We start from the raw sequence: 15,595 nt of genomic DNA, 5'->3' as shown, positions 1-15,595 counted from the left end.
TCACCTTAAATATTGCAAGAGAACCAGGAGAACATTATACTCAGTAACAGCAACATTGTGCAATGATCCATTATGATAGGCTTAGCTCTTCTCAGCAATACAATGATCCAAGACAATCCCAAAAGACTTGTGATAGAAAATGCTCTCCACATCCAGAGAAAGTACTATAGAGTCTGAATGCAGATTGAGGCACACTATTTTCACTTTTTGGTTTTTGTTTTTACTTTCTCGTGGCTTTTCCCCTTTCGTTCTGACTTTTCTTTCACAACATGACTAATGTGGAAATATGTTTAACATGATTGTACTGTATAACCTATATTAGATTGCTTGCTTTCTTGGAAAGGGGGGAGGGAAGGGAAGGAGGGAGAAAATTTTGGAACTCAAAATCTGACAAAATGAATGTTGAAAACTATCTTTACATGTAATTGTGGAAAAAATGAAGTACTATTAGGGGCAGCTAGGTGATGCAGTGGATAGAGCACCGGTCCTGGATTCGGGAGGACCTGAGTTAAAATCCAACCTCAGACACTTTACACTTACTAGCTGTGTGACTCTAGGCAAGTCACTTAACCCCAATTGCCTCACCAAATAGATAGATAGATAGATAGATAGATAGATAGATAGATAGATAGATAGATAGATAGATAGATAGATAGAGTACTATTAAGTGGGGTAAAGGGGGGGGGGAAGAGACTGATGAAGCCAACTATCTGCCTCCAGAAAAAGAACTGATATTGTTTGAAGATGGACTGAAGCATGCTTTAAAAAGAAAGAAAGAAGGAAAGAAGGAAAGGAGGGGCAGCCAGGTGGGGCAGTGGATAAAGGACCAGCCCTGGATTCAGGAGGAGCTGAGTTCAAATCTGACCTCAGACTCTTGACACTCAGCTGTGTGACCTTGGGCAAGTCACTTAACCCTCATTGCCCCACAAGAAGGAAGGAAGAAAGGAAAGAAGGAAGGAAGGAAGGAAGGAAGGAAGGAAGGAAGGAAGGAAGGAAGGAAGGAAGGAAGGAAGGAAGGAAGGAAGGAAGGAAGGAAGGAGGGAAGGAGGGAAGGAAAGAAGAAAGGAAGGAAGAAAAGAAGAAAAGAAGAAAATAGTGCAAGAGATGAGACAAATTAATGCCTTGTCTCTAATAATCCAAATCCCAGAATGTTAAAGGGACATCACAGAAAACCTTGATGATTGACCCACATTGCCGTAATTATGTACTATGCTTTTTGATAGCACCCACCAACAATAGGCAAAGAGCCTAAAGAATGACATGTCCAAAACTAAACACATCATTTCCCCACAGAATCATCCTCCTTTTCCTGACTTCCCCTCATCTGTAGATGGCACCATTCTCTTTAGTTCCCCACTTTCCCAACCTCAAGAATAACCTTTGACTTCTTTACCTCCCAAATACAATTAATCAACCTATTCCATATCTCCTGACTGCTTCCACCTTAGATTAAGCTCTAACTAGCTCTTACATAACCTATTGTCATCAATTACTAATAGAAGTGATGTAGGAGGCAAAAAGGGGTTAAGAGAAAAACCTAAGACCCAAGCTCTAATACAGATTTTAGCTCTAAAAGGGAGTCAGATCCCAGTTAATGGATAACTTATGTTAGGTTCTCGTACCCATGGTGCTCAACATCCATAACGGACCAGAATGGGTCAGGTCAAAAGAACAATAAAGGAAAAGACAAGGCTATTGAAATTCTAAAGAAAAATGATTTTATTTTGAAACTAGCCATGGGAATCAGAAAGAGACATGCGGAGAAAAGGCCAAATTTGTCCCCAGATTCACCTTATGACATGTAAACCCCCAAAACACACCTCCACAGAAAAAGGTACCCTCTTCAGGGGTTGGCTTAGGACCCTAGGAACTCCAAATTAGGATAAGCCCTCCCTTGTACCTCCCCAAAGTGGAGATTATTATAATGAGACTGATAATCAATTTATCTATACTATAAATATAACTGTCTTTTCTTTCACTATTCGAGTGATATCTTTCCACTTTTCTGGTTCTCCCCCTGTGATCACTCACAGCATTGCAATAAAACTTGGTAAACTGAGTCACTGAGTCTTGTAATTCTTTTGGGACAACTCATGATCAATTGGACCCCAAATTTCCTTCCCACATCAGAAGCAGTGTGGCACAGAGAGCTTTTGTTGAAACCAAGAAGTCCTGAGTTCAAGACCTATCTCTGATATATACCAGTGGTGTCACTTCTGGGTAAAGTCATTTAACCTCTCAGTGTTTAGACACTGGCAGAGAAAGTTCCCTATCTTGGGAGTCCACTTTTTCACTGAAATCACAGGTCTGATCCTGTTCCTATCCCTACTTAAAGTTAATTGCCTCTAGCCTCTTCCACTCTACATTGCCTTCAGTGTAGCCCACTGCTATAATTACTATACCTCTCCCGTACATTCCATGGGCCTCTATAGCCTACAGAATAAAGCCTAGAGTTCTTGGGGAGTATTCATTCTTGTACCTAACTCCAACCTAATTTTTCCATGCTTATCCCATATGATCCCCTTCATGTAATTTATTTTCAAATTAAAATGGATAATTTGTTAAGCCTCATGTTTTCCTACCTGTTTGTTCACATAATTCCCTATATCTGGAATGCTCCTTTTCTACCCATTTTCCACTTATTGGCATCCTGTCTGCTCTTCTGGGCTTAACTCAAATACCACCTCCAAGAATCTCTGCATATTTACTCCCAATTTTTGTCTCCTGACCTCTTAGCCCTGTAGAGTTTTTGTATGAATTTATCATATTCTGATTTGTATTAAAATTATTTATGTATACATTTTCTAACTACTAGTAAATTTAAGCAACTTTAGATATGCTTAATGTCCACATGTTGGATACTAAAGCTAACCCTTAGCATCAGAGCACCATTCTGGGCAAAACTCAAATTCTCTCTGTTGCTCATAAATAGGACCCCTTTACCTGTCCCCTAGGTCACACCCTCTGCTGATCCTTCCAGTAATCCAATTCTTCTGACCCAGGGCCAAGATCAGGCTTTTGGGCTTTCAGGTCAACATCCTGTATCTCTGACAACTGACCCTAGCCTGTGCCTGACTACTCCAGTGCTTCTTGCCAACCCTTGAGCCTTCTGTCTTGGGGCCTTTTCCAGATTTTTGGCTGCATTTGACTACTTCCCTGATGCTACCAGCAGCACTACATTTAGGGCAAACAGAAATCTCAAGTGCTGGTAGAATTCACATCACTTTTGCTTTCCCCATTTGACATATACATGAGCCAAATGGATGTGGCTTCCTTAAAGGTGCAGCCTGAAGCATTCTGGGAAGTTCCAGCCCAAGGCACATTCTCTCTCCAGTTCTAACTCTGAGTAATTAAGTGTGAAGTGAGGAAAGTGAGCATTGCTAATACAAAGAAAGAGGTTATGAAAATCAGAAATATTTTTTACAATCAGCTGTGAAAGCTACTATCTAAGGAGAAATGAGCCTTTGTTCCCCTGAGAAAGAGAAAACAGGGGAGCATAGGAATGAAAGAAGAGGGATTCAATATATCAATCTAATTTTTTGTGTTTGTTTACAGAAGATAAAAATGAAAATCAAAACTGAAAGAGATCTGACAGGAAATCCTCTTACCTCTGACCCTTTGACAACCATTCAGTCATCACTGAGAAACCACAAGGTGTATATTATGAACAAACCACCTATGAGTCATTAACTGCATCTACCAATGCTATGGATGGATCCAGTTAATGGATTGTAGACTATGATACCAAGTAGTTTTCACTTGCGGGTAACCAGCCAATTGTAGACACCATTCTTTGTCAATTCAGGGATTTGTTTCAGTCAGCTCAATAGCCTAGACTTCTGGGAATGGAAACCAATACTATATGTCATTAAGTACTGTGAAAAGAAAAACTCTGAAGAGGTAGTTGCTTGAGTAGGGGGGAAAAAACTATAAATGAATTAAAACTTCAAGATATCTGTAATCCTAGTCTAAAAGGACCTTATACCAAGGAATTTTATGCTTATTTTTAATAGCGAAGGGAAGTATTTGGGGGATATGAAATAGCACTGAATAATAAAGAATCTACTCTTATGTGACACAATTTCCCCATACAGCTTGTGATGAGGGGAAGAAAATAGGTACATTTGGTAGCTGTAATCAAAGTATTATTGTTGCTTAACATTTCAGTCCTGTCTGACTCTTCGTTACCCTCATTTAAGGTTTTCTTGGCAAAGATACTTGGCCTCCAACTAGTTGTGTGACCCTGAGGAAGTCACTTAACCCTATTTGCCCCAGTTTCCTCATCGGTAAAATAAGCTGGAGAAGGAAATGGCAAACCACTGCAGTAGCTCTGCCTAGAAAAACCCAAATGGGGTTTCAAAGTCAGAAACGACTGAAACAACTGAACAACAACAACAAGGTTATGAAAGAACTCCAATAGCTTAAGTGGTCCCAATACTCATAAAGCTTTCAAGCAAAGATAGACAAGTTTGTACTTTTCCACTGTTCTGTTTCCATTTTAACCCTGTTTCAATCGGTTAATGCTCCCCGCTTCTGACAATAATTGGATGTGACTCCTGATTGACGGAAGCAGTCTGAGTCATTCTCCTCCTGCTGCCTCAGATAGTCTACTCAAACCCCTCTCTCCATTTGTGGTCCTGACTGAGAAACTCCCCCAACCTGAGCCTCACCTCAGCCCAGTATTCATAAGTGACCTCAAAAACTTTTCCATCACATCTGTGTCTGAAAAGGAATGCCCACTCTCACATCTGGCAATGATCAACGTGGTCTGCCCCAAGCCTATTTTTAGGTTATATAACTTTGCTATCTGAAGCCCAACTTTGAATGTTTCCTCTTCCCAACACATCTCTTTCCCCATCCCAGCTGAATCTTTGCCTCCTTGAGGACAAACCTCTGTCCATGTTGTCATACAGTGTGTGAATATGCTTTCCTTTTTCCTCTTTGTTGTGCCATAGAATAATAAAGCTCTTATTTGTACTAACTTCCTGAGTATCAATATCCTGTAAATTCCCAAACCCAGATGTTTGCTAGCAGCAAACAACAAGTGTCAGAGGCAGAATTTGAACCCAAGTTCAGTGAGTCTTTCACTAGACTATATAATGAAACATTATTCTGACATAAAAATGATCAATGTGAAGAATTCAGAGAAATGTTTTAAGATATTTGTGATCTGATACAGAATGAAGGAAGCAGAACCCGGAGAAATTTTTACTTTGGCGAGTTCTATGGGAGAGTCAGAAGGGAAATCACTGGGAAGTAAAAGCAGTGTGGAAGAAAAAAAGCATTTCAAAAAACATTTTAAAAAAACAGTTAAAAGTGCCAGTAATATGCTGGAAAAATCAGGGGGGAAATAAAAAGATAGCCTCACAGCAGTCACTGAGACAGAAGGAAATTTATTGCTCAAATATTCAGCAACAACTCAATTAAACAATTATTTATGAAACATCTACCATGGGCAAAGCACTGTGCCAAGATAAAGAAGATACGGCCCCCTCCCCTCAAGTTCCCTCTAACCTACTAGGGGAAATAAGCCACGTCAACAAATATTATAAAAACAAAATAGTAAGAACAAAAGGGTAATACTACAAAAGTTCATGAGTAGTAGAGATCAATTCCAGTTGAGGGGGTAGAAAAGGGATTATAAAAGGTTTCATAAAGGAAGTGCCCTTTGGACTGGGCTTTAAAGTAGCATTTTAACAGAAAAAAAATAGATGGGAAGGGGGGATTACAAACATAAGAAGCAGAATAAACAAATCTATAAACATGGCAGAGTGAGAAGAGGTGTCGGAGGAGAGTAAGTAATCTAATTTAGCTTGAAGCATAGAGTAGCATGATATAATTTTAGGAATATAAATTGGAGTTGAGATTTTATTCAGTGAACAATGGAGAACTACTGAAGGATTGTGAACAGTGGAATGATTTGTCTGGAGCTGTATTTATTTATTTATTCATTCATTCATTCATTCATTTTTAGTGAGGCAATTGGGGTTAAGTGACTTGCCCAGGGTCACACAGCTAGTAAGTGTTAAGTGTCTAAGGCCGGATTTGAACTCAGGTACTCCTGACTCCAGGGCCAGTGCTCTATCTACTGCACCACCTAGCTGCCCCCTGGAGCTGCATTTATACAAGGATTAACTTGACATCATTGTACCAAATAGATTATAAGGAAATGAAACTGAAATCAAGAATACTGCTTAAGATTCTGTTTCAAAAATCCACAGAAGCATGGTGTAGGAAAGAACTTAAATATGTACTCCAATACCCTCAATTTACACATGAATAAACTCTACATTAGTTGAAAAACTAGGATTGGGACTAGAATCTAAGTTTTCTGACATCTAAAACTATTTATAATACACAAGAGATGATGAGGACTTCAACTGGCAGTAGAAATTAGAAGGATATATGATGACCATGATGATTATGAAATATTATAGACACTGAAGCAAAAGAACCTGGCAGGGGCAGCTAGGTGGCGCAGTGGATAAAGCACCGGCCCTGGATTCAGGAGGATCTGAGTTTAAACCTGGCCTCAGACCCTTGACACTTACTAGCTGTATGACCCTGGGCAAATCACTTAACCCTCATTGCCCCACAAAAAAAATTTTTTTAAATAAAAAATAAAAAAGAACCTGGCAATGGCAATTGCATGTGGAAGGGAAAGAAGGATAAGGGAGAATTGTCAGAGAACTTTGAGGATATGAGCATGGATATGTAGTATATTCTATGAGTGGGACCATTAAGAGAAATAGAAAAGTTAGGAGGAGGAAGAGATTGTGGAGAAAGAAGTAGAATTAAATGCTGTTTCATTTTAAACATGTCATGTTTAAGATACCAAAGAACAACTAGGTATAGTAAGGAGAGATCTGGAACTCACTAAAGAGATCAGAATTAGAAATATAAATTTCGGGGGCAGCTAGGTGGCACAGTGGATAAAGCACCGGCCCTAGATTCAGAAGGACATGAGTTCAGGTCTGACCTCGGACACTTGACACTTACTAGCTGTGTGATCCTGGGCAAGTCACTTAACCCCATTTGCCCTAAAAAAAAAGAAAGAAATATAAATTTCAACTTCTTGAGATAATCTGTGGATTATTCTCTTTCTCCCAAAATCTAAAGAAACAATAATTATGAACACTGTATTCCAGGAAATTATACAGAAACAAATGCCTGTATGTACTTGAAACAAAGGGTAAAGCTTATTATAAGCAAAATTCATGGGACACCAGCAGAAAAGAACCATAGATTTAACTGATCTAGAAATGTAGTCACTAAATCCTAAAGCTTCAGTGTCAAAAAGAGACAACGTCAAATGGCAAAGAGTAATCTATTCACTTGATTTTTCATGGAATGAAAGAATTTGGAAGCAAGGAAAAAACCAACTTTTGCACCACCCCAAAGCTGCCCAACCTGCAAAGCTGGGTAAATTCATCACAAGAAAATGCATTTCTTCAATATTAGGAAAATTAATAAATAACATATTAATTAATATTTATTAATTAAAATTAATAAAGAAATAATTAATAAAGAACATAAGGTTTGGCTAGACAGTTGACATGTAAATCCAGAAACCTACCAAAACTTAACCAAGTAAACAAAACTTTAAAATAACTAAAAAGTAAGAAAAATCTCAAAGTTTACTTGCTTAATGAGGTGATTAAAGTTATTGGAGTTTTAAAATCACACTTAACAAAAGTCAGGGAAAATACAAAGGCTAGGAATGTGAAGGAAGTTAACCTATTGGCTTTTCCTTAAGAGAGAAAAGGTGGGACTAGAGTAAAAGGAAAACTAAAGTGAAGAGGTTAGGGCAAGCAGTAAACTATTATTTCTTTAAATCATGCTCCTCAAATGAAGGTTAGTCAAATAAATAAGGGAGGTGTAGAAAGACGATGATTCTTTAAAAAGACAACAAACAGAAAGCCCTACTACATCAGCACCAGAGGAGGGAGTGTAAAACTTATATGGAGGGGGCGGCTAGGTGGCGCAGTGGATAAAGCACCGGCCCTGGACTCAGGAGTTCCTGAGTTCAAATCTGGCCTCAGACACTTGACACTTACTAGCCATGTGACCTTGGGCAAGTCACTTAACCCCAATTGCCCTACGCAAAAAACAAAACAAAACTTATATGGAGGGCAAAGGGTCAGGTGGGTAGTTCAGTGGATAGAGTGCTGGGCCTGGAGTTAGGAAGACCTGAGTTCAAATTCAGCCTCAAATACTAGCTGTATGACTCTGGGCAAGTCCCTTAACCCTATTTGCCTCAATTTCCTCATCTGTAAAATAAGCCAGAGAAAGAAATGACAAACCACTCAAGTATGTTTTCCAAGAAAACCGCAATTGGTCACAAAGAGTCAGACACAACTAAACAACAAAAACAAAATCCTAGGTTCTATGAGAAAGGACAGAAGGTGACATGTTTCTAAGTGAATGAAGAAATTATGATTGGATTACTATAAACCAAACAGGTTAGGATAAATTTTTAAGGTAATATAATAATATTGGAAAAAGAAAAAAAATTTAGCAGTTTTTACTTTTTTATTTACTCATAAAGAAATGAGTTGTAGAATGAATTAGAAAACAAAGCCAAACAGCTTCCTGTTTATAAAATATGCAGGCTTAATTGAGACAAAAAGACCAAATCATAAAAACAACTCTTGACCCTCATTAGCAAAGAGGACAATGGGAATTATAATTTTCTCAGATCAAAGGAGAGCTAAAGGATCATGGGAGGTGGAAGCCACACAAGTGGAAGGAAACCCAAGAACTTTTGAGTTCTGAGAAGAGAAGAAACAGAGGCTGTGCATATATATGGCTGCCTACCAATTACAAGTGAAAGGTATTTTTGTCCTAAACTGAATACAGGGCAACTAGGTGGCGTAGTGGATAAAGCACCGGCCCTGGATTCAGGAGGACCTGAGTTCAAATCCAGCCTCAGACACTTGACACTTACTAGCTGTGTGACCCTGGGCAAGTCACTTAACCCTCATTGACCCACAAAAAAAAATAATAAACACCTGAATACAATCATAAATAGAGTCTTACATGGCAACTGATCCCGATCTATTTCAAGAGTGAACTGCCTAGGCAGAATCTTGCTGTTTCCCTGATGCTACCACTACTGACACCTGGTGAATTTAAATACTCTCTACTTCCTCTCCCTCCCCAACTTCACTGCTTTCCTAACAAACTGGGATTGTTTACCTTTGGGAGTTTCCAGCTCTCTTACAATATTTCTTGATTTGTTGCCTGTATAATGATAATAAGCTTTATCTTTAAATAAAGATAAGTTGGGTTTTTATTCCTATAAAGGAAACTACTCTTGGGGGAAGGAAAAAAAGGGAAGCACTGACAGAAAATGTCCTAGACTTAACCACAAGACTCTATTAAGCTCTTTCTCTCTCTGCTGACACAAAGGAAAATTTCAAATATAGATATATATTAAAGAATATTTTGAAAGGGTTAGAATAGTGAGAGTATATAACAAAATGTGTGGGATGCAGTCTGAGTAGTCTTATAGGATAATGTATTTCTCTAAATTCTTACATTAACAAAGAGAAAACGATAGGACTAATTGACTGTGCAATTTAGGAACTAGAAAATCAGCAAATTGATAAAACTCTGTTTTGAGACGCTGATCACTGTGCCAATTGTTTTGAGATAGTCTTCAGGCTCAGGGAAGTTCCTCCTGGGAGAACATGGGGTCCCTCCATTGATTCAGCTTCCTACAGCAGGCCTCATAGTGCCCTATTCCCCCATTGTAGACACAGCTATCAATAGGTTAGGTCTTTGTCCAGGTACTGAGTTTATTTCTAAGGAAAGGCCAGTGGGCCAGTCAGAGACATTCAGGAAAACAACGCCCTTGATGAGTTTGAATGCTGAAAATAACTTATAAAGCAATGGGAGTCAGCTCAATGCAAAGCTTTACTTCCAGCAATGGGGAAGAAGGGGAAGTGGAAAAAGGTAAAGAGGACCAAACATTCAACTCAGGCATATATACTAACATAAGAGTATATACCCCTCATAGGGGCAGCACTGCTTTGGAGGGCTCAGAGACACAGGCCCATTCAACAGGAAGTGGGGAGAGGGTGTTCTAGAGGGAAGAAGTGCTACTGCTGGAGGGAGGGTATACTCCAAAGTGCTCTTCTGGGTGGCCTCCCTGGTGCTGGCCAAATTGTACATCAGGGGTCCAGGCAAAATATTATTGGGGGAAAAAACAAACTGGTGGCAAACAAAATATTATTTGGGGAATACAGCTATACCAACCTTGAAAAAAAAATTCTTGTCAATATTTCTCCATGAGTATGTTCTATAAGCTTACAGCATTCCTTAAGGGGAGTCTGTCATGATGACCTCAAAACCATCAGGCCTAATCTTAAAATAACGATTTTCATGCATAGCTGCTATAAGCTACAGCCTCCCTTAAGAGGAAAGCGTCAAGGAGGTCTTAAGACCACCAAGCCTAATCTTATAACATTCTCAAACAAGCATATAAGGAAAGATCTTGAAAAGCATAAGAGTAACAGGGTCTGACACAAGCATTGCAGCACCCAGGATGGGATCTTCCCACATGGAGAAACAGAGGAGCTTATTTCTGGGAGATTTGTGATGATGTAAAATCTAAGTGTCTTGGAGAAACTGTAAGAGTGTGTGTAGACATTCTGTAACTGCTGCTGGTCATCTAGCTGTGTGGTCTATAAGAGGCCCTTCATTTGGCTGCAGAAGCATTCAAGAGGCTTCAGATGGCTCGTGCCATCTGTCTCCTCAGTCCTTCCTCTTTCTCTATTTGAGGATGAACTCTTTTTCTAATAGTGTCTGATAAGAGGGACCACACTGTCAGGGGAGAAGCCTTGGGGCCTTCTCCTCATTAGTCTTGTGGCTCCAAGAAATGGGCCTAGGTCCTTGGTTTCTATGTTTGTTCTTTTCCATTCAGAGTGAAGGGAGTGAAGCCTCCAATACCATGAGTTTTAGAAGGTCAGAAGCAAGACAAGGAGTGAACTTCCAGACCCAACCAGGTTTATACCTGAGATGTGGACTCATCCAGTAGACCAGAGCTTCTTAAACTTTTTCCATTCACTACCCCTTTTCGCCCAGGAAAGTTTTACACAAGCCCAGAGTATGTAGGTATATAAAATAGGTATACATAACCTTTTACTATTGCCAAATTTTTGTGACTCCTACATTCAGTTATGTGACCCCATACAGGGTTGTGACCCACACTTTATGAAGTTAGGCAAAAGACAGACTCCATCTGGATATGAACCTGGTAGGACTAATGTTATGTAAGAACTGAGTAGAGTGTGTCCCCAAGGTGGTGGGGAGGGGGTGGAAGATGGTTTGTGTATTTGTCCTTCTTATATCCTTGAAGTAAATATCCCTTTGTAAAATCTAGTTGATGTTAAGTGGTTAAAGGGAACTGGGGAGGTGGAGCAGCTAGGTGGTACAGTGGATAAAGCAGCAGCCCTGGATTCAGGAGAACCTGAGTTGAAATCCAGCTTCAGACACTTGACATTTATAAGCTGTGTGACCCTGGGCAAGTCACTTAATCCTCATTGCCCTGCAAAAAAAAGGGAACTGGGATGTTAGTCATTGACAACTAATTATGAGGTAACACAGCTAGTGAGGACTCAAGCTGGTGACAGTAGAGAAGAGACACCCTAGAACCCTTCAAATTTCTCTAGTACCCTCAGAGTCAGAATAGCCAACCTAGCTCTGGGAGAGTGAGCCAGAGATATTGGCTCACATGGGTAACAGAAATATAGGAAATTAACACTAAGCAAAGGACCATTTTTAAAAGATTAATGAAAGGCAGCATGGAGGCTAATTCCAGTTTTTAAGTCAGAAAAACTGAGTTCAATCCTGACTTCTGACATATACTGTCACTTAAACTTTTAGTTATAGTCCCTTTGAGATTACATGGAACTAACAGGAGAATTACTGATCTACATTGATAGGGGGAGTTTCTATATCAGTTTTCCTACTGATAGCCTATACTACACAGATGGAATTTCAGATATAAACCAAAGCAACAAAAATTGATAAGCCATTAGCTAATTTGAAAAGATGGTCAAACTAAATTGTCAACATCTTTAAAATGAAAACAAGCAATTCACAACCAATTAAGAAGAAATTAATAAAATGAGCTGAAGAAACCATACTTTTTTTTAAAAAATTACCAAAAACTTGAAAACTTAAATGGAATGGATATCTATTATAAATATTGTTTTCCTAATGTTGAACCATAGCATTCTTGGTGTATTTGATTATAATGAATATTATTTTGTACCAATATTCCTTAGTGATAGTGGCCTTTTTCTCTGTCCTCACTGGTTTAAGGATTGGAACCCTATTGTTTCATTTAAAGAGTTTGGCAAGGCATCTTCTTTCTTTGTTTTTTAAAAGCATGGAATTATTAAATAAAAGTGCATTAAAAGTTTGATAGAAATTATTATTTAATCTGTCTAGTTCTAGAATTGGTTTTTTTTCCTATAACATTAGCTTGCTCCTCTTTTTATTCTGATGAGTTGTCAGTATTATCATCATTCAGTGAACCTTTTCCAGAATCCTGAGAAATAAAACAAAATAAATGAATGAATGAATGAATGAGCAGAGGAATAAACAAATAAATAAATTGAAATGAATTAAATGAATGAATGAAGCACTGGATCACACAGCCCTTATGTGTCAGACAACAGGCTTAAACCCAGATGTTCCCGACTCTGAAGCTGATTCTTTGTCAGCTATAACAAACTGCCTTACATTGGGTTACTTAGATTATCTTTTCTTTCTTTTGCTAATATTTTCCATACGCCCATATACTCATACATGTGTGTTTACATATATGCATACATTCGTGCATGTGTATGTGCATATATACACACATAAAACAAAGTATACATAGTGGATAGAAAGCCTACTTGGAATCAGGAAGATGGTTCAACTCCCACTTCTGACACATACTGACTGTGTGACCCTGGGCACTTCAAGACTCTCTAAGACTATAAGTTGCCCCCCCAAAAAAAAGTGCCAACCTGTATTAGTAGAAGTCTCCCCAATCAGAAATTCCCTGTACCAATGAAATAAAAAGTCCAATTCCAAATCTATATTAAAAATATACACATATATGTAGATATAAATATATGCATGTTGGTGTTATATCTACAAGCAGATATGTGCATATACTCATATCTAGGAAAAGAAGGTTGGCATTGCTAGATCTCAAATTACATTGTAAAGCATAAGGTTAATTTTCTGGAACTGGATACATACTGGTAAAGTAGAACAGTGCAATGGATAGATAAGGACGAATTAGAAGGTAACAGATACTAGTTTTTTATAGATACGATAATATTAAGTTGTCCATTTGTTTTCAGTCATGTCTGATTCTTCATGATCCCATTTGGGGTTTTCTTGGCAAAGATTCTGTAGTGGTTTGCCATTCCTTCTCCAGCTCATTTTATAGATGAGGAATTGAGGCAAACAGGGTTCAGTGACTTGCCCAGGATCATACAGCTAGTAAGTGTCTGAGGATGAACTCAGGAAGATGAGTCTTCCTGATTCCAGGCCCAGCACTCTATCTACTGGGCCACCTGCAAGGGGAAAGGATCACAATTTGGCAGAAAATAGGTTTAAATCAGCAACTTATATTAAATATCATAATAAATTATAAATGGATAAATCACCTCTAGATAAAAGGTCACATCACTAAAAAATATTAGAAGAGAATGGAAGGGGGCAGCTAGGTGGCACAGTGGACAGAGCACTGGCCCTGGGTTCAGGAGGAGCTGAGTTCAAATCCAACCTCCGTCACTTAACACCGGCTAGCTGTGTGACCATGGGCAAGTCACTTAACCCCAATTGCCTCACCCCCCCAAAAAAATTGTTTTTTAAAAAAGAGAATGGAAGATTATAGCTTTTACATCAGTAGTTTGGAGAAGAATTTGTAAGCAGATGTAGTATACCAAGTATTTTTTTTAAACTATCATAAAGATGAATATTATAAAGGTGAGTTCAATTCCATAATTTTAAAAAATAATAATAAAATCAGTCACTGGAACTAAGAACTAAGAAGAAAAATTCAGATTAGTTATAAATGTCAAAATGTATGAAGCATCTGGGGGCAGCTAGGTGGCGTAGAGGATAAAGACCCTCAATTTAGAAGGATCTGAGTTCAAATCTGGCCTCAAACACTTGATAATTACCAGCTGTGTGACCCTGGGCAATTCAATTAACCTTCATTGCCCCACCAAAAAAAAAATGTATGAAGCATCAACACCATCTACAAAATCTAGAGCCATTACCCAAGGCAGCTAGGTCATGAAGTAGATAGAGCACCAGGCCTGGAGTCAGAAACACGATTTTAAATCCAGGCTCAGACTCTTAATAGCTGTATGACCCTGGGCAAGTCATTTAGCCTGTTTGCAACTAAAATGGAGATAATAATAACACCAAACTCCCAGAGTTGTTGTGAGGATCAAGTGAGATAATATTTGTAAAAGGTGCTTAACACAGTCCCTGGCATATATTAGGTGCTTAATAAATACTTATTTCTTTCCTTCCTTCCTTAAAAAAAAAAGAAATAAAAAAAAACATGGTTAAAGAATATGAACAAACAGTTCTCCAATTTAAAAATACAAGAACAATCCACAGTCATCTCAAAAGTATCAAAACAATTCTGACGTTTTATATCAAACTCATTAAATGGCAATGATGGTAAAAGGAAGAAAAATTCAATACATGCAAGGGTATAGGAAGACAAGTATGCAATTTCGTTAGTGAAGGACTCAGTCCAGCCATTTTGGGAAAAGGATTTGGAGTTATGATAAGATAGTTACATTACTCTTCATATTCTTTAGGCTAGTGACCTCAATTTGGGGTATAACCTCCAAAGAAGTTATTGGTAGCATGAAAAGACTTCTCTGTAACCACATGTGTTACTGACTTCTGTGCTTCCATGAGTGCCTTGGCTACAAGAGGCCTTGGAAGTATGTACTTTCATGCATGTTTCCTGGACACGTATTTTCCCTATGATTGTGCTCTCCATGTGAGCTCCCCAGTCATTCATATTCTTTTTTTTTTTAAGTGAGGCAATTGGGGTTAAATGACTTGCCCAGGGTCACACAGCTAGTAAGTGTTAAGTGTCTGAGGCTGGATTTGAACTCAGGTACTCCTGACTCCAGGGCCGGTGCTCTATCCACTGTGCCACCTAGCTGCTCCTTCATATTCTTTTCATATGATCTCTGCTTCCACTATTTATATGTGCATTTGTGAGATATTATGCCCTTTCCCTGAATGGTGAGAGAGGGATCTTTTTTTTTTAACATTTTATATGTTAAGCTATTTGACGAAATGCCTTTTGTTTTGAGATATAATGCTACTGGTTGACTGGTAAAAATAAACACATCATTCATGTTTCATGATCCATATATGGTTTTGAGTCGATACTGACTCACCAAGTACCTCAAACCTGGGATAGCTTTTCTGGGAATCCATTAATGGGAGGGGGGTGCCCAGGATACTTCAGGGAAGGTAAAGAGAGGCTCATCCCAGAGCTCAGGTTTTTAATTCTCTCACATTATAGGGATCCATTGGGGTTGGGTTT

The sequence above is a fragment of the Dromiciops gliroides genome, chromosome 5 (assembly GCF_019393635.1).
Source record: "Dromiciops gliroides isolate mDroGli1 chromosome 5, mDroGli1.pri, whole genome shotgun sequence".
Lineage (NCBI taxonomy): Eukaryota > Metazoa > Chordata > Mammalia > Microbiotheria > Microbiotheriidae > Dromiciops > Dromiciops gliroides.
The sequence above is the reverse complement of the archived record's forward strand: the minus strand, read 5'-3'. Positions refer to the sequence as shown.